At 35.9% G+C, this 25,215-nt stretch overlaps 1 protein-coding gene across 1 annotated transcript in view; it reads right to left on the bottom strand.

Moving 5' to 3' along the window:
* The window catches only part of lpp (LIM domain containing preferred translocation partner in lipoma), a 223,833-nt gene extending 213,458 nt beyond the window's left edge, over positions 1-10,375 (bottom strand). Inside the window, exon 1 of the mRNA XM_051896418.1 lies at positions 10,197-10,375. The gene's annotated coding sequence lies outside the window, so the exon portion shown is untranslated. The remainder of the gene's footprint in view (positions 1-10,196) is intronic.
* Between the last annotated feature and the right edge of the window lie 14,840 nt (positions 10,376-25,215).

Raw genomic sequence — 25,215 nt, 5'->3', positions numbered from 1 at the left:
ACAGCTCCGGGGGGTTAATAAAGGCCTTCTGAAGTGAAGCGATGCGTCTTTGTAAAAAAAAAAAAAAAAAAATCCATATTTTCAAGTTATGAAGTAAAATATCTAGCTTCCACCAGATAGCCTTCCGTATTCAAATTATGAAGAAAGTGTAAGTTACACTTTTTCCATAAGTTGAATAGGGTATTTTACTTCATAACTTGTTAAATAAGGATTTTTTTTTTTTTTTTTTTTTTTTTTACACAAACGCATCGCTTCAGAAGGCCTCATACTTGTTTGGTAACATTTACTGCCATTATAAAGCTCGGATGCATCAGGATATTTATTAATATTTCTCCGATTGTGTTCATCAGAAAAAAGAAAGTCATATACACCTAGATGGCTTGAGGGTGAGTAAAGCTTGGGCTAATTTTCATTTGAAAGTGAACTAATCCTTTAAGTGCATCCATTTTTTTTTCTGATGTAATTGTCATGAAAATATTGTCCCATTGCAAAAAAAAATAATTAAATGATTTTTTTTATTATTATTATTAAAATCATCAAAATTAAAATAATTAAAATTAAACAATTGTATTATTATTTTTTTTATTATTATTTTATGTATGGAAAACTGATTTTGATTATGTGGCAAAATATGAGCCTCCGTGTGAGATTCACATCTCTTTTTGTGTTTGTGAGGTTGAGTAAGAGACAAACTATCCCTTGTCAGCATGGAATCACTCCTTTTTTTTATCATCACACTGAGCAAAGAGATGGAATGGTTGTCCTCCGCTACTTCCATGTACAAAACATACTGCAGAGACTGACCAAACATGGAAACTGGGGTGACGCTCTATCAACTGAAGCACTTAGTCAGCCTAATTCTATAGTTTTCATAAAACAAAAACAAGAAAAACAAATTCTTTATTAAATTCCTTCATCACCTTTTGAGAACATTCTTTCTGTGCCACGATAGAGATCAGCCTTCATACAGGTCAATATTCTCCTAAATGCTCATTGGGACTCACAAAATATAAGCAAACTGAAGTGCATATAGTGGTTCAGAATGAGTGCACAAAATATATGACCAGTGAATCTCTAGATTGAATGTACAACCAAGGACTGTCATAACGACAGAGAGCCTCAAGTGCTCCATCCAAATCAGCTAAGCGGTATTGCTACACTCAAAAGCCAAAAACCTATGCATCTATTTCACATCAAAAGCCCATTTTCTTGTGCAAAACGGTTGTTCATTTTCTGACAGAGATCATTAATAGACCTGTGAGTAAACCTGTATTCTGTGTAGTGTGATGATTATTATCATTATCAGCTATTTGGGAGAAATACAGCATCCTGTTTAAAAGAGCAGAGCGTTTTCTGAGAATGTTGACTCATTTTTACATCATCTGCTGATAAGCTGTAACTGTGAGTTTGGTTAATAAGGTACAAGAAGACAAAACCAGATCTGACCCTATAAAGCAGTCAACACATTAACAGATAATTGGCTTATGCTCCACACATACACAGGTCACGGGGGTCACTCGTGTTCAGATGTTTCCTGCCATATACGATCGCCTTGCCGAGATTAATTTGAAAGCCACAAAAACTAGGTTCCATTCATAGATGAATAAACACAGCATGTTTTCCTCAAATCACGAAATTAATCTCACTGATTGCCTCACGTAAAGAGCAGAGCTCCGTGATATCACAATCATAATAAAGCAAATGTAATTAAAACATATTCAAGCAATGAATGTCTAATTTTTTGCAGACAAGAGCATTGTTTATACAAAACAGAAGTCTTTAGAAATTCAACACAAAGCAAATGATGGTTAGTACAGGCAGAGAAGGCTGGTATTTCATTATTACTGGGGAAAAAAAGGTACCTGTGCATTTCGACAGGGTTTCACTTAGCAGAGCTAAAATAGCCCTTTCATGCCTGAAACCACAGAGGGGATTGTAGAAGTAATAATAACCCATTTACAGGGGGTTAAACAGTGTCAGAGAAAGTGACTTCAGGTGATTAAAGATGCCTAATTAACTCTGGCCCTGCACTCCCTCAGAGGAGAGCTGGCCGGCCCAACCCACAACTGAGGGACTTGGATTATTTTTTGCATATATTTTTGTCATGTATCCCTGTCTAAAATGTGATGGGATTCCATGCTGATACAATATAGGAACAGATACTTCAGGCAATATATGGCCTTTTGAGATTATCAGCATTGTCCATTAGTCATGCTTGCTTGGTAAACTAACGGAAGCCTAAACTTCAGAGTGCAGATATCCTGTTTCTAAAAATATATCATTTAATTTTTTTTATACAAAACATAAATGTAATATTACATATATGTATAAAAAAAAAAAACTTAAATATGAAATAAAATTTTTTATTCCTTTTCATATTGACCTTTTGTATACAAAATTACATAAATGTAATATTCCATGAATGTAAAATAAATAAATAATTTTATTCCTTTTTATGTTGTTTTTTTTTTTTTGTATCTAAAATTACATAAATGAAATATTCCATGTAATAAATAAATAAATAAATAAATTTCCCCTCCTTTTTTAAATGGACTTTTTGGTATACAAAATGTAAAAGATAACCAAAAAAAAAAAAAAAAAAAAAAATCAATCAATCAATCAATCAATCAATCAACCACCCAACCAATAAATTTTATTCCCCTCCTTTTTATATGAACTTTTTTGGCCCCTTTACCAAAAAAACTACATATTTTGTCCTCTAGATCAGCCATAGAAAGGCTTATATTACTTGATGACTAATAATGTGCAAATGTTGCTGCCTTTCAAGGAACATCACATATCCAAAATAATCTGAGATGGATGAATCACAACAGCCAGAAGATCATCACTCCTAAGATTGTGCTAACAAACTCGGCTTTTAATAGTTTTTTTTTCAACAGCTTGGGATGTCTGAGACTCCAACTACAAAGAAAAGCATACTACAAAGATAAAGAAAAGAGAACCTGGCCAGGGGCCGTATTCACAAAACATCTTAAGGCTAAAAGTAGCTCCTAACTTGCCAATTTAGGAGAATCTCTTAAAAATAATGGGCGTGTCAGTCCTAAATTTAGCATTTTAGCACTAAAACCAGCTCCTAAATCTGTGAAAAGTAGTCAAGAGGACTCCTTAGTCACTAAAACTAAATCACAAAGAGCCTTGAGTGCTGAGCCTTTACTTCATAAATCCAATAAATATTTTGATTTATAGATTTTAAACTGCGAAGACATAACATAACTGTTCATTTCTGATGGAGAATAAAACATTGCGGTCAAGTTGAAAAGAATATCCTATCGTCGGCGCCATTAGCCTTGTGGGCAGCTCAGGTGACCAGAGTTTGAATTCCGGCTCGTGGACCTTTCCCGATATATATATATATATATATATATATATATATATATATATATATATATATATATATATATATATATATATATATATATATATATATATATATATATAAAATAAATGATAGTAAAATAAGCAAATTTGGCGTGCTGTCCGAGGAGAGGCTCCGAGCTCGGAATTTAGCTCAAACCCAGAGTACTCCCCTACGAAGCCCCGCACATGACATGCAAGAAAAAAAATTAAATCGTGCACACGATTTACTAAAACGTGCGCACGATTTACTATTTCGTTCCCTCGATTTATAAATCATGCGCATGATTTATAAATCGAGGGAACGAAATAGTAAATCGTGCACACGTTTAAGTAAATCGAGGGAATGAATTAATAAATCGTGCGCACGATTTAGCCTACTATTTTTTTCCTGCATGTCATGTCCGGGGCTCCGTACTCCCCCATATCATGGGAATAGTAACCAGCCAAGAGTGAGGATTTGGGCTGGTGGAGGGATGCAAAAAACTGTCGAGGTAACAGTTGAGTTAGCTGTGTATATATATGCCTCATCTCAAGCTGATAAGATAGACCACTTGAACGTGCTCCTCCCGAACTTTGTTTATAAAACATCATTTGTCGCTTGAATTCTGCAATCTCTCGAGATGCAGACGTGGAAGAGGCTGACAATTAGCTGAGCACATACTTATTTAATTAGTGACACTTAGCCTACATTTTAAAATCTTTATTTGAATATGACAACATTTTTATTTTTAAATTATTTATTTGAATATGGTAACATGATACCTTGTTCTACAATATTTACCTGAATAAATCACTGACAGAGACCCCTCCCATATCAGCCAATCACTGTGGGCATAGTTAGTAAGCGTGTTGACATCATCCAAAGCAACGAGGTCAACCCCGCCCTTTCTCTTAGCTTAAGACTGCTCTCTATTCCTTAACTTATATTATAAGTTATACTTATATTATATTCCTATAACTTTTATTCCTTAGTAAAAGTTTGTCTCAGCAGCTCTGTGAATAGTTTACTCTTAGCTAAGTGCTCTAAGCTAAGTGCACTAACTCTTAGTGGCAAGATAAAATGTTTTGTGAATACGACCCCTTAATGCAAAAATAAATAACCAGAAGAATAAAACTAGTTTCTTAATCAGTATTTTTGTCTAAACATCCTTAAAAGTAAATTTACATGGGAAGCAAACTTTTTAATGAAAAACAAGACCAAACTACTGATTGCAAATTAGACAAAAAAAAATTTCTGTAATATTTTCTGTAATAAGTCTGTAATATGGCCATTTATAAAGCAGTGTCATTATCTTGCTACACCTTAAGAGCTAATCCCAGCAGGTCAGAGAGCTTTGCACACAGCTTTAACACATACGCTCAACCAGGTGTAGAAAAACACTTATCTATCTGTTATTAAGGATGTGCAGAAGAATGTGCATATTTTTAAATTCAAGTCGTTGATCTGATCTAATAGTTCTTAACTGGAAAGTCCTGTATAATTAGACTTATTTTGGGGTCACCTGGCACCGATTATACGTGTTTGTCAGGGGCTAATTACATAAGATAGGTTCTGGCATTCAAAAATTTAACCACCATCACTAAAATATATCACAATAAATTTAAAAAAAAAAATCTAGAGAAACTAACTGACTAGTACTAATAAAGATGAAGCCATAAGGTATCCACTTTATTTTTAACGTAAGAGCGGATGTAGCCATTTGTAAATTGAATGTGTCTGGCTTCCATACTGGTTTGTAGCACAAAGAGTTTTACCATTTACTGCGCTTTATTATTATTAAAGTTATTTACTATCGCCAGTTTTCCATCACGTGACTGCCACGGAGACCTGGAGGGCAAAACATCCATAGAACCGAGTTGCAGACCTGTCAATTTTCCATCTCAAAAGAAGAAAATCAAAAACGTGAACAAAATGCAAATTTTGGGCGCTTGTGATTCATATAGCACCAGCTGCAGTATGTGAACTACTAAAAACAGCGTTCTAAAACATTTAATGTGAAAACATCAGAGGACTGGTATTTGACAAAGATTACAAATAGGAGAATACAGGCAATACATTCTTATTTGGTAGTCAACGGACAGTGGACCAAAGGAAAGCTGAAGGTTCTAGAAAAGAGAGAGACAGTTCTATGAAACACTTCATCAATCATAACCAGGACAAGAGGAACAGCATTTAATCCACATAAATCGAGAAGGCCTGTCCGGCCATGGTAATAAGCATACGATGCTCATGTTTCTAAATGTGTGTGAACACGTCTCAGCTGTCCTTCCTCTTATCTGCTAGCTCCTTCCTCTTTCTATCACCGGCTAAAACACTGCATGTCCTTTTTACGGCTGCAGGTGTCTTCTTAGCCTTGTATGCTAATGTGGCAATCTGTCTTTCTCCTTGCGAGAACTTGAAGGGGATGTGAGGAAGCTTGATTATCCAGAGTTCAGAGGGAGATCAAAGTCACAGTACAACTGAACTTTAAAAGTCGGGCAGCGTTCCTTATACTGCTATGTCAATGAGTGCAGTGAGAAATGAGCAGAAGTCTGCTGTAAATCATAACCGCGAGAGCGACCGCTGCATCATCATCCGTCTAGCGGTCCGGAGCCTGTTCCACACCACATCCTAAAGGACAGAGTCACTGTACACTCATTCATCCACCTCTCATCCTGCATTCCTGTTTCCTGTGTACTTAAACTACACAGATCCGTCCTCACCATGGCTCTTGGAAATTGGAGTCCAGCAGTAGAAAAATGGAGCAGAAGTGCAGCTGTTCTATCAGACTACTGAATTTGTCATCTAGGACTGAAACACATAGGAAATTGGAGCTTTGTTCATTGAGCAAATTCCGCTTACATGAGTTTCATGAGACTTTCAGATGGAATCCATTAATGTCAGACTAATTTAAACAAAATCGAATCTGATTCAGCTGTAGGCACAAGGCCATAGTTACTGTAATCACAGCCGTGCTAAAATGCAGGACTGGGATATTGCTTTTAAGTAAAAGTTAATATTCAGTCACTGAAATTTCAGATAAAACGTGGCTAGTTATTTCGCTTGTTTGTGCTCCGCAAACAAAAACAGGTCTACAAGAACAAGTGATATGGCAATATCAAAATTTTGGCCAATACTCATAAGTTTCACAAACAAGGCTTAAGCCTAGTCCTAGACTGAAATGCATGTTTGAGCTGTTTTAACTGAAAGCAACTTGCACTGACATCTAAAAATATGTCAGTGTCATTGTTTTGTCTCAAGATGCACACCAGTAATGTTTTTTTTTTTTTTTTTTTTCTATAGCACGTTTATAAACACTATTTAAATGTCCTAATTGAACTAAGGCCTAACCCTGGCTTAATCTAAGCCTCGTCTATGAAACCAGGCCAATATCTCTAAAAGCAATAGTTTTAAACAGTGTTGGGGAAAGTTACTTTAAAAAGTAATGCATTACTCACTAAAAAAAGTAACTAATTGAGTTACTTCGTCACTTTTCATGAAAAGTAATGTGTTACATTACTTTTGTAATGTGTTACATTACTTTTGCATTACTTTTTCTCACCTGGGCTTGTTTGTTTGTTTGTTTTTTAATAATAACAAAAAAAAGTTGCATTTTTGGCAAATGTAAAGGCCCTTTCACACCAAAAGTTAAATGAATAAGCCTCAGGCTGAAGGAAATGCATATTCACGCCTGTACAGTAGAGGGCGCAGCTCAAACAAACCTTTTAGCCGTGCTGCCATTTTGGATTAAAGAAGAATAGGATACAAGAAAAGTAAGTTCAATCTTATTTCTAAAACTAATCTGAAGTAATTTTTGCTTGTTAGTATGGTTGAATTAGATCATTAAAGGTCAGCAGCAAAGACATTGGTTAATAAAGTGAGATTAAATACATAAAGGAAATTTGTGTCATTAAATAAATTTGTGTAATTTAATATAGTTAAATATTACAAGTTTGAGATAGCATTTCACTGTTTTTATTCATTTTGAGGCATATTGAATGTTTTTGTGCATGATGAGTAAATGCATGTTCACATTTAGTCTAGAACTACAATAAACCATCATGTTCACACCACGCACACAACACCTCTGCACTTTATTTCTCTCAACATGGCGACAGGAGAGCTGTCAGTCAATAAATGTGAAAATGAACTTACGTTACTTATTTGAAACAGTAACTTAGATATTTTGTCGTAAATTGAAGAAGTAACGCATTACTTTACTGGTTACTTGAAAAAGTAATCCGATTACGTAACTCAAGTTACTTGTAATGCATAACCCCAACACTGGTTTTAAATGCTACAAGTGAAATTAGGCATTACAACATTATAATTTAAAGTATTACAGCTGGATAATCGTTTTGAGATTTGCTAAAATTAATAAACTATTTGTGTTATTAAAGATTAAATATGAGTAAGCGCTAAATAACAGCAACGGTAATCTAAATGTAAAAATATTTGGCAATTGAGCATCAAATATTCAATACTGACTTCAGAAGCTGCACCATTCATAGTTTGGGTAATGTTTTTGGTGTTCAAAAAACTTATTCTAATTATCAATGTTGAAAACAGCTGCTGAATAAACGTATTACTTTTTTTTTTTTTTTTTAAATAAACAAATAAAAACCTTACTGACCCCAAACCTTTTTGTCCTTTCTGTAACACAACACAGAGTGGCACTTCTCGTATGGTGTGTGACCCTCTTTAAAGGGCTATTAAAAATATTAGCTATTAAAATTATTAGCACATTTAAAGATATTATTCTAAAAGGCACTTAATGGAGCACCCATTAAATTTTCTCTTACCCAATGGAATTGCTCTGGGGGTCTAGGACTTGGGTGAACTGAATTGTTCATGACACAAAAATTAACTGTTGCATAAATCCATATTATACGCTCACTGTAATTGCTTTGTTTCTTTGTGTATTTATAACTTTCGGTTGTCACTCTTGCTCCAGACAGCACCTGATCACAGAGTATCCATAGCAACAGAAAGAAGGCATGACATTTTTGATCCTACAGTAACCTACACTCATATGGCACAGAGTCAATATTCATAGAAAGTCTGCACTAATGGCAAAACGACAGTCAAAGGAGTAAGCATGGAAGACTAGGCTCAAAGGCAGGATTCATCTTTTAACTTTAAGCATCACTAGCCTGTCAGACATGTCCTCTTTTTTAATTCCTGCTGTTGGGTAAAATGTAGTTTGGAGTTAAAACTTTTGGGGGGAGGCTGGAGTTGGAGGGGATTCAGAAATTATTCAGTTTGATGGCTGGGAGGCCTTGATGTTATTGATTAGAGATTCATATCAAAGTAGAATTCTGAATGTCGTCTTTGTAAGGAAACCTAAATATTTTAGCACTTAGCTACTTTTAAGATGAACAATGTCTGTTTTCTAGACATTTTGGTTGACTTGAAATGGAGATATTTGCTTTTCTTTCATGTCTTTCAGGAGAATTCTGTTCATTCTATTAGTTGCACACACAATAGAGAACAGGCCTCCATATTGAACTAAATGCTCATATTACAGCATTGAATTCAAGCTTTATCAAAAGATAAACCATTATGAAATTCAAAATCACAGTTACTTTCAAAAGTAAATAGAAACACATTCTATTTCAGCAATTAAACCCATGAATGGCAGGGCTACACTGAGAAAACAAACCCATATTAACACCGAAGAATTGGTTAGCTGAAGTCTGATGAAGATCAATAGGCCGCTACAAAGCGCAACTCACAACAAATTGCATATTCAACTTAAAGCCACAAGACTGTCTAAAAACTTACTGTCAACACTGAGTGCATCTTAACTACCTCCACACTGTGGTTTAAGAAGCAGTTTAAAAGCAACAGGTTCGAATCACTCCGACTGACGTTCAAACCATCAAGAGTCTTTCTGTTTCAACCCAAATTAACAGAGCTTTTCATGCTGTGGCTTCAATAATGTAAATATGTGAGTGTAAAAACCATAATATAGGTCAATATGAAATATATTTAAATGTAAATAAATATAAGTTAACATTAACCTGCAATTTGTTTGTCCCTTTTGAAAACAATATATACATATACATATATATATATATAAATAAATTATAGTGTTTACAAAGAGCAACATTTGCTACATTTCTGTCATGAATATTGTATTGATCTCTGATCATCTCACAGAACTACATATATCCCTTCATATACCCCCATATATGCCCTTCAATGCAAAAGATCTTAAATCGCTAGATTGCAGAAGTCAATGTAACATTCAGGTATTCCCTCCATTAACCAGTAAACGTACACATAATGCGTTACAAAACTCCGGTATAAGTTGTGCAGCATCGCACTGCTATTTGAATTAAACAACACAAGCAAAGCACATGGCCAGCACTAATCTCTCGTATCTGTAGCTCTTGTAAGCAGAAGCCACGTCTCTAAGGCACAGTTACAATCCTCCTGCACACGAACCCTCCAGCCTATTTACTTCCGCATTCTTCAAAAGAAACACAACAATGCAAGAATGTTTCTGATTCATAACACGATCAGTTTCAGAACTTAATTTGCAACAAGTATCTACTAATCGTGTTCAAAGTTCGCCGACACCTTCTATATGTTCGCTCAAATGTTTCGGCTGCGAGGTAAATACACGAAACAAAGTTCGCCCCCCTCCTTCTAGCAATCCCACGCCCTCCATTTCAATGGCACAGCTCGAATCTCTCACAGAAGGACATATAGTTGTCAAATATAGTTCGAGCTGTAGAGCTCGCGCGCATTAACAACGCTGCGTTGTCCCGGGCCTGCGATCGGCGTTTCAGCGCGTGGAGCCGCCCCTCGAAAGCTTTAATAGTTCTCTTACCTTGCTTTCTAAGAATCACACAGTTTCAAATCCCCACTTAAAGTGAAACTTCTTTTTCCTAAATCTGGGAGAGTAACAGGCAGTGACGTCAGAGGGCGAAATTCCAGCCGGCAGCACACACACTTACACAGAGTCACAGAAATTTGCCCATGTATGGCAGTCTCAGCCAGCTCTCATGCAATATCTCTTCCTCACAACGGGTGTATTTATCTTATTGTGCAAACAGTGTAATAACTAGGATTGTTCATCATATATTGTGTCAGAATTTATTAAAGCCTGGATATTGTCCTCTTTGTGTCTGCTGCAATCATTACATTTAAGGGATCAAAGTTACATTTTGTTACAAATAAATAAAATTAAATGCTTGTTTTAATTCATTCAGCCAGACAAAAACTTCAGAAATAAAATTTGACTTATATATATATATAGAGAGATATATATATATATGTGTGTGTGTGTGTGTATATATGTATACACACACACACACACACACACACACACACATATACAGTCAAACCAAAAATTATTCAGACATTTTTTATATTTTTGAAATATTTTTACTAGTGGGTGCAGGACACTATAGTTCATTTATGTAATTGAGGATAGCAAAATAAACTGTGACATATTATACCCAAAAATTCTTCATACAGTGGACTACCAGTAAAATTGATAAAAATTTGGAACCAAAAATTATTCAGACACTTTGACCTGACCATGTTTTGCTTAATCTGTTATCTGACATAATTAAGATAATTTTTTTCTGACACAGTTTAACTCTGAGATCTTGTCATATTTTATTACCATTTTTTTTTAAACTATAGTGAATAAACTGTATTAATGAATGAAAAGTTCAAGGTGTCTGAATAAATTTTGGTTTGACTGTATATATATATATATATATATATATGTGTGTGTGTGTGTGTGTGTTGTGTGTACATATCCATATATATGTGTATGTGTGTGTATGTATGTACTGTGTATATATATATTAAATACAAACTTATGTGTGTGTGTTCTTCTTGTAGTTTGACACAATGTTCTAAAGTAAGTTGCAGGCACACACAATAATTTGATGTTTTTTTTATTTTACCATTGACATTTTTGCTGTTTTATGTATGTATTTATTAATTTGCATATTTATTTAACTTTTCAAATTGTGCTGGAAACCCACAGTGACAACATGCCCCAATAGGCCAATGTGTGTTTAATGAACTCTATCTTTTCTTCTTTTCTATATATGGCATTTGGTTTGGGTGAAATCATACAAAGCATCACAAAGCACTTCATATATTTCAGAAATGGGTAATAAATAAGACAAACAATTGTATTAAAATTTTATTTAGCTTCTTTAAAATTGTTAATTCATTTCTACAAGGGAGAGCAGCATGCTTACTCATCAACCAGAAATAATAGTAATCCAGACATGTGCACGTAATGTAATTCAATAATATACCTCAGAGATAAGTCTATGATCTGTTTAGTCTAATCTCCTTTCACAGTTCATTCAACAGGACGCTTGACTCTCTCAGACACAGCCTGCCCTTCAACACCCGCCAACACTCAACCACATACTGCAGTTTGCATTCAAATCTGAAAGTTTGCATGTTCTGCTGTCAATGCAAATATCATAGCGGTGCTTCGCTTCTTTATTTTATTCCTCTATGCTAGGGAAACGTACCACAACAGCTTTGAATGATGATGACAGTGGTGTCCGCACACGCTAAAGGTAACAGTTTGAGATAAACCTCATCGTCATCTGAATAGCATGGTTCATTCAGACTTTCGCCAGAATAGTTTAAATGTAGTAATTTTGGGTCCTACAAAAGACAAACAAGATGGAGCCGTAGAATGGGACAAGTGCAGCTAGAGGGATTTTGTGGGTGTGACAGAATCATACATTTGGTGTGAATTTAATGAGGGTCTCCTGGTTGTCTACAGAAAATGGCGTTTTGGTAGAATGAAAATAGACTTGTGTTACACCACAATACAAACTTTGAGTCAAGAAAGAGAAGTCTTACCACAAAATATACCCCAACTTCTCATACTGTAAATTCAGTGAAATCGGCATAAATTCTATTTTGAGTGTTTTGGCAATGATTGGCTTCCCATTGTTACCAATATGCACATCATAACTGGAATGAGGCTTCATATCTCTTGCATATAGAAAGTGGAAGTGCAGTCACTTGAGGCTCTTATCTATCTCTTCATCATAGTGACTCATAAATATTCACACACAAGTTCATGGAGTTCACGGTATTTGACACCGACAACTTTTTGTAGTGAATATAACTAGCATCCAAGACTTGCATCAGTTGGCAAACATGTTGTGATCAAGTTCTCAAATTAATGTAAGAAAAGTTCTATGTATTTAATTGCTTCTGCATGTTTGATTCTCATTCAAGGCTAAATTAATAAATGAATACATGTAAATGGCTCATTAAAAGGTTTTGTTAAAGGATTAGTTCACTTTCCAATTAAAATTTCATGATAATTTACTCACCCCCATGTCATCCAAGATGTTTATGTATTTCTTTCTTCAGTCGAAAAGAAATGAAGGTTTTTGAGGAAAAAATTTGAGGTTTTCTCCATATAGTGGACTTCAATGGTCTCCAAACGGTTGAAGGTAAACATTACAGTTTCAGTTGAGCTTCAAAGGGCTTTAAACGATACCAGACGAAGAATAATGGTCTTATCTAGCGAAACGATTGGTCGTATTCAAATTTTTTTTTAAATGTATATGCTTTATATAAACAAATGATCGCCTTCAAGTGGTTCCGCCAAAACCGCACTTTCGTATTCTTCAAAAAGCTTACGCTGTATGTCCTACACCTTCCCTATTCTACTTACGGAATAAAACGGAACTGGTGCCACGTTCGTTCCGTAAGTTGAATAGGGAAGGTGTAGGACATACAGCATAAGCTTTTTGAAGAATACGAAAGTGCGGTTTTGGCAGAACCACTTGAAGGCGATCATTTGTTTATATAAAGTATATACATTTAATTTTTTTTTTTTTTTTAAATGACCGATTGTTTCTCTAGATAAGACCCTTATTCCTCGTCTGGTATCGTTTAAAGCCCTTTGAAGCTGCACTGAAACTGTAATTTTTACCTTCAACCATTTGGAGACCATTGAAGTCCACTATATGGAGAAAAATCCTTGAATGTTTTCCTCAAAAACCTTCATTTCTTTTCGACTGAAGAAAGAAGGACATGGACATCTTGGATGACATGGGGGTGAGTAAATTATCAGGAAATTTTAATTTAAAAGTGGACTAATCCTTTAAGACTTAAAGGGTTAGTTCACACAAAAATGAAAATTCTGTCATTTATTACTCACCCTCATGTCATTCTACACCCGCAAGACCTTCGTTTATCTTCAGAACACAAATTAAGATATTTTTGATCGAATCCGATGTCTCAGTGAGGCCTCTATTACCAGCAAGTTAATTTAAACTTTTAGTGCCCAGAAAGCTACTAAAAACATATTTAAAACAGTTCATGTGAGTACAGTGGTTCAACCTCAATATTATAAAGCGACGAGAATACTTTTTGTGCGCCAAAAAAACAAAATAACGACTTTTCAACAATATCTAGTGATGGGCGATTTCAAAACACTGCTTCGAATCTTTTGTTTCGAATCAATGGTTCGGAGTGCCAAAGTCACGTGATATCAGCAGTTTAGCAGTTTGACACGCAATCCGAATCACTGATTCAAAACAAAAGATTCGAAGCAGTGTTTTGAAATCAGCCATCAATCCAGCGTTAGCGTCAGTTCTGGCAGGTCACATCAGTCAAGCTCACATCAGCTGACTCCCAGGTGACTTACGTCTACCTATAGGAATACGACGACTATCACGGCATTCATATATAAGCTCCTCAGTATTATCAGCAGCATTTCTCAGGAGCTAATTACCCTCCTCCATCCCCAGCTCCTCCTCTCTTCAGTCAGGATTGGCCTTATGATTCCCCTCAATCAGACTAATTCTTGAAATATGTGTACATGTTAAATTATTGACATTAATTATATCTGCATATGTTGGTTCTGTTCTGTTTACCCTAGGGGGGTTATTGCTGCTCTCCCTGCTCTTATCCATGCTAGGCTGCATGAATGCACAGGGAGTTCTTGCCCAGAACAGAACCATACTGCCAATACAAACTCTATGCAATTATCAATCATATTTGACGATAGTGGTCCTGACAGAACTAGATATTGTTGAAAAGTCATTATTTTGTTTTTTTGGCACAGAAAAAAGTATTCTCATCGCTTTATAATATTAAGGTTGAACCACTGTACTCACATGAACTGTTTTAAATATGTTTTTAATACCTTTCTGGGCATCTGAAAGTGTAAATTAACTTGCTGGCAATAGAGGCCTCACTGAGCCATCGGATTTGATCAAAAATATCTTAATTTGTGTTCCGAAGATGAACAAAGGTCTTAGAGGTGTAGAACGACATGAGGGTGAGTAATTAATGACATTATTTTCATTTTTGGGTAAGCTAACCCTTTAATCTTACCTTGATATATATACAGTATATGTAGTTCGATTAGAAATGACAGAATAAAAATATTCGATTCATAATTTATTTTAATTTGTGTTCACATCCCATTACATATCTCATCATCATTGCCATGATGAAAATGATGCTACAACTGAGGGCCGAAAATTGTGTAAAAATATTTATACAGTGAATCATTTTCAAACAATAAATGTTGAAGTGGTTTATGTTTATTTCTATATTAGTTTAGATTATTGTATTTTTAATTATCGTATATTTTTATGATGGATTTTCATATTTAAGATTAAAGGTTTGGGTCTGGGCCAAGAGCAAAACAATACAACCTATACAGATAAAAGGCATTTGAAAAGTAGAAAACGATCAAGGCACGGTAAAAAGGTTTTAATGTGACCTTTCAAAAAGAAAAAAAAAGATTAAATCTGTTCATTTGAATAAAAATCAACCCCTTAGGCATAAATGTGGCCATAGTTGAAGAGACACCTGCAGTTATTGACTCCTTAACAATGAAAACAACTCATCAATTCATCAACAAACTGAACTAGAGGTGAAAAAAAAAGCAGCAAATGTAAACAGTTTAGACAGAAATATGCAACTAAGTCTCTCTGTATGTGTATAAACTCAGCGCTGATGACTATAAGTAAAATCCCTGACTTGAAACACTGTGTCGACTCGCTTCAGAGGTTGTCTACAACTGATTAACTTGTGCTGCAAGCACTTTGTAAACTGTTTTGCACACCATGCATGAAAAACAGAGGCAGAAAGAACACAACCAGAAGATCAAGCGCTGAGATAAATCAGACGATTGTGCCTTGTTTTGCCGTGACTGGTTCTGCATCCCCCGGTGTGCAGGTTCCAGGGCACATTGGAAAGGTAATCTCATTTGTACTGTGTGACAGCTTATTTGCAACTTTGCTTACTGGCAATTTCCTAATGGGCCCCATGAGTAGTGTCTGGCTCCCTCTCCTTCTTCTTTCCTTCTCTCTCACTCGCTCTCTCACAAATGTGATCAAAAAGACACTCTAAAACAAATCTGAAAACAATTACCGCTGCCCCAGCATGAAATCCCAGTGTTTTCCAGCTGTCAGTCAACTGGCATTTAACGTATTCGCCTATGAGTACATTTAACACTTTAAGTCCACAGAATTACTACAAGTATGATAAGAGACGAGTTTCGGATAAGGAATGCTTTACTTTTGTGAGTCATATTACTACTTGCGCTCCGAAGTGTGGACTACAGCGATACGTGTGAGAGAGCAGATGCGCTGAAAGACGAAGGGGGGGGAAAAAAACACAAACAGTTTTTATACATCTTAAGAATACAAGCGACAATCTATCTTTTATATCACCTCTCGACACGAGGCTAACGCTCCCAGCGTCGGATATCCTGTTGTACACACAAAACGTTAGGGCCGACGCATTCTTCTTCCCGCACCACTTCCTCTGTTGCACGAGATAAACCTCAAGCAGCTGTGGAGGAAAGAGAGAACGTGTTTTAGAATGTCAACGTGACAGTGACCTGCTTCGCAGCAGGCTGACCATGACAGAAACAGAATAAAACCTACTTCACCTTTTAAAGCTCACAAACTTGAAGCCGCACAGGATTTCAGTCCTCGAGGAAAAAGAAAATTCTTAGAGTGGATTCGTAGGCCTCTCATGCATCTTTAATGCAGTCAAATTGCAAAGATGGTTTCAGGAAATGTCAAGAATGACAAAGGCGGTCGCCGGTGCTGTATTTTCTCTTTAATAATGTAATGATCCCATAGCTACGGCAAAGCTTCTGCATTAAACCGGTTAATGTGCAGGAGCTCGTTCAACTAAATCCTGTGTTGTTCTTAAATTATTCATCGTAATATGTCCGGTATGAAAGCATGTTGCCCTAAGATGATGTGCATACCTTCAGTAAACTGCTGCTAAGTAGGAGTGAGAGGTTTTGATCACACATCAACCCCAAAAACAGCTTTTCAGTTCCAATAGAGATGCTAATTTGAACACAACAGGCCTATCGTTTCCCAGACATTAGCATCAAAAGGCAAGTGTGAGAAAAGGTAGAAGGCCCACAAACCAAGCACAAAACCCATATCCTGAAGCAACTAATCAAACAACTGCACATGTAGATCTAAACCCAAGATTACACAAGATAATGAATTCTAATTTGAGTGTTTAAGCATGTAAATATTCATCAGGATAGCAGAAGCAGATACAAGCCTGCGGCCGTGGCTTTTGATTCTGAGCACAGAACAGAAGGAATTGGTGTTTGCTTTGGAGACACTTAGAGAATTATATCTTTTTTTAAGCATGGCAGAGAAAGTTGCATTTACTTTGGAAAGTCAGGGCCTTTATCAAATCCATTTTTGGGCATGAAAGTTGCAGAATGCTGTTATTTGTTTGGCTCATTCTGAAAGATGGCAAATTAGCACAACAGATAAACTGCATAAACCAAAGTTCTCTGGTGATAAAACAGATGATGTGTCTAAATATGGCTTTTGTGACTTTAAACCACAGGTACAATCCAGTCTATTTCAGTAGTTTATTGCATTTTTGATTTATTAGACACATGAGTCATGTAAACTAAGATAAAAAAAAAAAAAAGCACACATTTTCACTTGCAAGTTTTTTACAATGTGATAATTATGATATTGTTGATCATTTTCATGGATGTTTGTGTTATGTGCAACTTATGAGGAAGTGAATGCAGGGCTGGATTGGTAATCTGGCATACCGGGCATTTTCCCGGAGGACTGGCGCACTTTGGGGCCGATATAAGGTTTTGTGTTTTTGTTTTTTTGCCAAGGACTGGCCTATCATGCAGAGACAGCTCATTTGTTTGTGTAATATATAATAGCCTATATGTGTGCGTGCTAGTGTTGTCAAAAATATAGATATTTCGATATGTATCGATACTGAAATATCTGAAACAATTCCAGTACTCATTTTCTGCAGTACTGATACACCGATACTAGCTGCGCGTTCTTGTTCTCTCTTCTCTGCGACGGCGAATTGACAGTTTCACACACCCGCCGCCTCTCACTCACTCGCTCCGGCTGAATAGTGTTGTTACAGGCAGGGCCGGCGGAAGCGCTGGGCAAACTGGGCAACTGCCCAGGGAGCCAAACCACTAGAAGGCGGCGCACCATGATGAGCACAGTCGATAATGTCTTTGCCAGGAGTTTGATTGACAGGCGATCTAACCAATCATAAAGCAGAATCCGTCGTTATGTCCGGAAAAAAAAACAGTCAGGGGAGTTAGTAGATTAACTTCGGTGTACTTGAACTTGAAAAATGGTGTGTACTGACATCATGTTTATTTGACATAGCAACAGTAACTAAAGGGGTGGGTCTTTGCGAATGGTCAAATTGAGCACCAAATCTGTCACAAATTGGATTACTCCAAGATAACTGAAAAGTTTGCAGCAGCCAAAGCAAGAAAGGTCCTCTTTTAAATGATGAGTAACAACTGTATTAATTCATTACACCTGTCTCAAGTCAACAGTAGGGGTCAATATGATAAATTGGCGTTTTTTTTTCTCTTAAAAATTTGAACGTAAGGGGCAGCATATTCCTATTTTGCCAAGAGCGTTGGACTGTCTTCCCCCGGCCCTGGTTACAGGGCATGAATTTCAGCGCATGGTTGCAGGTATTGCGCATAATTTTACTCATTCCTGCAGATTTCGCACTCAAACCAAAAGCATGTATACTGTCTACTGTATATAAGTGGTGTGACACAGAGCCGCCTCTCAAACAGCTTGCGAATACCAAACTGAGTTCTTTTTCGTGGCTTAAATGGTCAAATACACACAAAATTACGTAAAAATACCCGTCTGGGCAAGTGTTCAGGTAAACACAATTTTGGAATGTGAGAAAGAAACAATATACTGGATCTGTGCATAAGGTCTTAAAGTGACAGCAGCCTAATATTCCTGCTGCTGTCTGTCATGTAAATCAAAGAACAAAAGACATATGAAATCACTCGCTGCTTTTGACTGAATAACTTTTGTAACTTTAATTGTAAGCATTAATCTGCATTTAAAGGGTTAGTTCATCCAAAAATGAAAATAATGTCATTTATTACTCACCCTCATGCCGTTTCACACCCGTAAGACCTTCGTTAATCTTCGGAACACAAATTAAGATATTTTTGTTGAAATCCGATGGCTCAGTGAGGCCTCCATAGCCAGCAACAACATTTCCTCTCTCAAGATCCATTGATGTACTAAAAACATATTTAAATCAGTTCATGTGAGTACAGTGGCTCAATATTAATATTATAAAGCGACCAGAATATTTTTGGTGCGCCAAAAAAAACGAAATAACGACTTATATAGTGATGTCCGATTTCAAAACACTGCTTCAGGAAGCTTCGGAGCGTTATGAATCAGCGTATCGAATCATGATTCGGATCGCGTGTCAAACCGCCAAACTGCTGAAATCACGTGACCGCTGATTCGACATGTGGATTCATAACGCTCCGAAGCTTCCTGACACAGTGTTTTGAAATCGGCCATCACTATATAAGTCGTTATTTTGGTTTTTTTTGGTGCACCAAAAATATTCTCGTCACTTTATAATATTAATATTGAACCACTGTACTCACATGAACTGATTTAAATATGTTTTTAGTACATTAATGGATCTTGAGAGAGGAAATGTCATTGCTGGCTATGGAGGCCACACTGAGCCATCGGATTTCAACAAAAATATCTTAATTTGTGTTCCGAAGATTAACGTAGGTCTTACGGGTGTGGAATGACATGAGGGTGAGTAATAAATGACATTATTTTCATTTTTGGGTAACTAACCCTTTAATTTTTACAATGAAGTCTATCCAATGTTTTTTTTTTTTTCATTTGTTTACTTTATTTAAGTTCTGTAGTATTTCTCACCCGAATACTACTGTTAGAAAACTTAAAGCCATGTTTATGTCATTTGACTCTTTATTCTGTATGTGTGTGTGTGTGTGTTTTGAACAACAGTGTATATTAGGGCTGCCCCCTAATAGTCGACTAACCTTTAGTTGACGAGAAGAGGCTTAGTTGACCAAAATTTGATTAGTCGTAGAAAAAGAAAAAACAACAACAACAACAGGAAGTGGCGAAGTCACACAGTCTGTGACGGACAGATCATTAACAGCTGATCTATGTAGTAATTACAGTACATTGGACAGGACATCCAAACGCTCATTCATCGACCTCAAATATGGCTTATCATCTGAAACATGTAAGTAGCATCAACTTTACATGGCCGCTCGCATTAACGTTAACCTAGAAAAATGTGGGCTATTCAAGATTTTGTGCGCACTGTGAAAGCTGAATAGTAGCGTGCTTACTGCATGACAGCTAACATGGAGGCGCCGGTGCGATCACTTGCACTTAAAATACTCCGTCATTTTTGGTCATATAGATAAGAGTAATACATCTTTTGAATCTGTGAGGAGTCTACTTTTACTTGTGTACACTCACAATAACAACAAAATATTGTGCTTTTGTAAAAATGAAAGCAAACAGGGTGCGATTTCTGCCGTCTTTCTCTGTGAACTTGAGCGTGAAGAAAAGAAAAAAAAAAGAAACTGAAACTCCATGTAAACTAGCCTCACAAACATGAAAATATATAGAAAGCGAAATGTCTACTTTCAAGTGAACCAATTCAAATGGAAAACAAATATTCTCATGTTATGTAACCCGTATGAAACGTGCACATAGAGTCAGCATCGTCAACTTCATCACTGCAGCCGAAAATACAGAAAACACAAGTTTATCAATTAATTATTAAAATATTTAAGCAATCTCCTTGCTGTTTTTCCCTGACGCATTCATAATCATTACTTCTGCCGGTGTGCTGTGGTAAGCTTTATGCGTGTGCTTGAACGCTGATTAGGCTATGTAGGCATTAAAGGCTCTTTAGTATGATTTATATGGTTTATTAATAAATGTGCGATTAGTCGACTAATGCTTAAAATGAAGTACTAGTCGACCAGAAAAGTCTGTAGTCAAGGGCAGCACTAGTGTGTGTATATATATATATATTATGTTTTTATAAGAAATTTCGTCTGCTCACCAAGGCTGCATTTATTTAATTAAAATTACAATAAAAACAGTAATATTGTGAAATATTATTACTATTTAAAATAACTGTTTTCTATTTGAAAATATTTTAAAATGTAATTTATTCTTGTGTTGGCAAAGCTGAGTTTTCAGCATCATTACTCCAGTCTTCAGTGTCAAGAAACATTTTTTGTGTACAATTGTACAAAATATTTGTGTACAATATTTTTTTTTTTCAGGATTCTTTGATGAATAGAAAGTTCAAAAGAACAGCATTTATTTGAAATATAGTCTTTTGTAACATTATAAATGTCTTTACTGTCACTTTTGATCAATTTAATGCATCCTTGCTGAATAAAAGTATTAATTTCTTTAATTTCTTTAAAAAAAAAAAAAAAAAAAAATTCTTACTGATCCCAAACTTTTGAACGGTAGTGTATAATGTTACAAAAGCTTTGTATTTCAGATAAATCCTGTTCTTTTGAACTTTCTAATCATCAAGGAATCCTGAAAAAAAGTACACAACTGTTTTCAACATTGATAATAATAAGAAATGTTTCTTGAGCAGCAAATCAGCATATTAGAATGATTTCTGAAGGATCATGTGACACTGAAGACTGGACTAATGATGCTGAAAATTCAGCTTTGCCATCACAGGAATAAATTACTTTGTAAAATATATTCAAATAGAAAACAGATATTTTAAATTGTAATAATATTTCACAATATTACTGTTTTTACTGTATTTTTAATTAAATAAATGCAGCCTTGGTTAGCAGACGAAACTTCTTTTAAAAACATTAAAAATCTTACAGATTCCAATATATTACCGATATATATATATATATATATATATATATATATATATATATATAGTTCAGTCATGAAACTCTAGATGGCGCAGGCTGATGGGTCCTTAATGCAAGCTGATGATAATTACAGCATTAACTACTTGGCACAAGCTGATTGGTTCATGTCACTTCTGCAGCCAATGAGCTTGTTGCTCGCACATTTAAATGGCTGGTTACATTCACTATAGCAGGTTGCAGTGCGCTTCAGAGTTCCTCTAAAACCCTCCACCTTCCCCAGCTCCACCTGTATAGATCTGCTATGGGTTATTGATATATGCTATTTGTGCAGCATCACCATGTCTTATTCGCAGCAGCGTGTCGGCGTATGTATTGGCAGTAGCAAGTTCCTGTACTTGCTCTGATAATCAGCAGCAGCAATAATCTACAACTACAGTAATAATCTACAGCAGCAGCAATTCCGCAGCAGCGTAACAGATCTGTTCGGCCAAGACTAAATACATTAACATTGTCATATCCATTACCATGCTAAAAATCTTCAGAGAGTTGTCATGATTGATATATATATGGGTGGTGTCCGACTGGACCGATTCTGGATCATAGTGGTGGGTCGCCAGGACCAAAAATGCCAGGGCTGATTTTTTTTTTTTTTTTTTGTTCCAATCCAGCCCTGATGTCAAAGATGCTTGTTGATGAAAGAACAGTCTATATAAAAAAAAAAGAACAATTCCAGCAAACTGGAACTATATCTCAAGTTATTTCACTCTGAATTCTCCCCTTACCAGTTGTTTCATCATAATAAACCAAGCATCATTCTTCCCTGTAGTCGATGGCAGACAAGTGAAACAAGTTGCAGTGAAACAAGATTTGAACTTGTGACCTCTAGGTCTTATAAGGAGCTCATATTCAGATTCTCAAAAAACAGAAATTCTAAAAGGAGAAGGGGTTGCAACTGTCCTTGGCTCTGTACTGTATATCAGTCAGTAAGGTGTGTATAAAAAGAACAAAAGAATTTAAAGTAATTTATGAAGTCTGCTTAGAAAACTAGCTTAACTTGAAAGTTGACTCTCTTAGTGTGGCCTATAAAAGAGTTGGAAGGAGAAAATGGCCAAAAAAAAGTTTGAGAAAACCCTGAATAACTGCATTTGACATGCTTGTAGAAATGAAAAGCTGAATGTGGTTTCTCTGATGTAAAAAGAGGCGGTAAATGCAGCAGGTAGAGTGAGACACTGAGCTGATGAGACAGTGTGTCTGGCAGTTTGTCTCTCCTTACTTTTTTTCAGCACATTACTCTATTTACATTATACTCACCTGAGTGATTTTACCACGCAAATCCGTGAAGAGTTGGTCCTGGATATTGCGAGGAAAACAAGACAGCCCGTAAACCGAGGCAAGTCTTTAAATTTTGTAGGATAGAGGCTGTGGTCAGAGCAAATGGCCTTCTGGTGATGAGATAAGGTCATTTGTTTCACTGTCTGATTCAATTTTCTCGACAGCAAAAGGTGTTCCACGAGCTGGACTTGTGCTGTTAAGAAGGTTCTGAACAATTTCTGAACAAAAAAATTACAATATAAGAAATGAGATACATTTTATTAAAAAATTTTTTTAACCTGTGTATGCACTAAACAATATTCCAAATATTGTGTATAAATAAACTGTTTTATTGGTGAGTTTGTGCCACAATCTTCTGTATCAGTGTTTCTACCATCAGCTCCATGCAAAGACAGCAACAATTATTATCTGTGAAACAGTGATAGGTTCAATGAACGAACGAACGAACGAACGAACGAACGAAAGAAAGAAAGAAAGAAAGAAAGAAAGAAAGACTAGGTTTAGACCAACATGAGTGTGAGTGAATGATTCATTTACATTTCTGAGTAAACTATTATTTAAAGCCTTTAATATTAGTTTCTTTTTAAAAGGAAAATTATCATACTTTTTTTGTCCTCATGTCGTTCAAAACCCATAAGACTTTAAATCATATTTAAAGCTGCTGTCCGTAACTTTTTTTGGTTAAAAATTATTACATAGTACATAAGTACATAACCAGCCAGTGTTCAAAACTATCTCCTTACCTTAGCCCGATTCACAATGGTAAGCTTGTAATAATGTTTTATAATTCGGGTGGTACTGGTGGGTTTCCACGGGAAATTCGAACATGCCATCATTTTGTCTTTTGTCATTATAAACGAGTCCCAGTTAGTAGGCTATATCGCATGTGAGGCAGATCATTTATAGCATTTTCACACAGCAGCTGCAATAATTAAACTTATCATTTGGATGGCAGATTGTATGGTATGACAAATTAACGTTAGAGATTAGACTGTACAGAAATTGAAATCTACAGGCAACGCTAATACACACTAAATACATGTAGTCACGCAATGCTGATGTTGTTGACATTAAAGGATTAGTTCACTTTCAAATGAAAATTACCTAAGCTTTACTCACCCTCAAGCCATCCTAGGTGTATATGACTTTCTTTTTTTCTGATGAACACAATCTGAGAAATATTAATAAATATCATGCCGCATCCAAGCTTTATAATGGCAGTAAATGTTACCAAACGAGTATGAGCTGAACAAAGTGTCTCCATCCACATCCATCCATCATAAACATATTCCACACGGCTCCGGGGGGTTAATAAAGGCCTTCTGAAGCATTTTTTGTGTAAAAAAAAATATCCATATTTAACAAGTTATAAAGTAAAATATCTAGCTTCCGCCAGACCACCTTCCGTATTCCACTTATGAAGAAAGTGTAAAACTCTAGCAGTTCAAAAAGATTACGCTACGTACTACGCCTTCCCTATTCAACTTACGGAAAAAGTGTAAGTGACGGGACACCAGTTTACACTTTCTTCGAAAATTTGAATATGGAAGGCGGTCTGGTGGAAGCTAGATATTACTTTGCTTATTGCCATAATAAAGCTCGGATGCGTCAGGATATTTATTAATATTTCACCGATTGTGTTCATCTGAAAGAAGAAAGTCATATACACCTAGGATGGCTTGAGGGTGAGTAAAGCGTGGGGTAATTTTCATTTGAAAGTGAACTAATCCTTAAACAATTTGAGAATAAAAAAAAAATAATAATTTGCACGGTTTGACGTGATCCGTGCTAAGCAATGATTAGATTTAATCAACATTGGCAGCGTGATTTATTGTAATGCTTTTTTTCCTCAGTTGGTCAGAACAAAAGTGGCAGACATGTTACTTACTTGTTCAGATGACATTTTCCAGTGAAAATTCTTACTTTGGTCATACTTTAAGACTGCAATCTGTGATTCCGAAGTACAGTATCCACACCGGTGTGGTGTGAGATTCATCTGCGCTGAAGAGTCGTGCCGAGGCACAACCCACGTAAAGATGATAATTCTGCAAACAACTGCAATTGCAGGTTTCAAACAGAGATGGCGACAAAGAGGCAAAACTTACGGACTGCATCTTTAAAAAAAAAACACACAAATTAATACATTTTTAATGAAACCTGAGAGATGTACAGTATGTGGCTCTATTAAAAAGTCCACTCAAATAAAACACTGATGCTCCAAAAAGTTCATAAAGAGATAGTAAATGTAGTCCATATGAATTGAGCGGTTTCATCAAAGTCTTCTAAAGAGTCACGATTACTTTATATGATGAACAGACTT

The sequence above is a fragment of the Ctenopharyngodon idella genome, chromosome 6 (assembly GCF_019924925.1).
Source record: "Ctenopharyngodon idella isolate HZGC_01 chromosome 6, HZGC01, whole genome shotgun sequence".
NCBI lineage: Eukaryota > Metazoa > Chordata > Actinopteri > Cypriniformes > Xenocyprididae > Ctenopharyngodon > Ctenopharyngodon idella.
The sequence above is the reverse complement of the archived record's forward strand: the minus strand, read 5'-3'. Positions and strand labels throughout refer to the sequence as shown.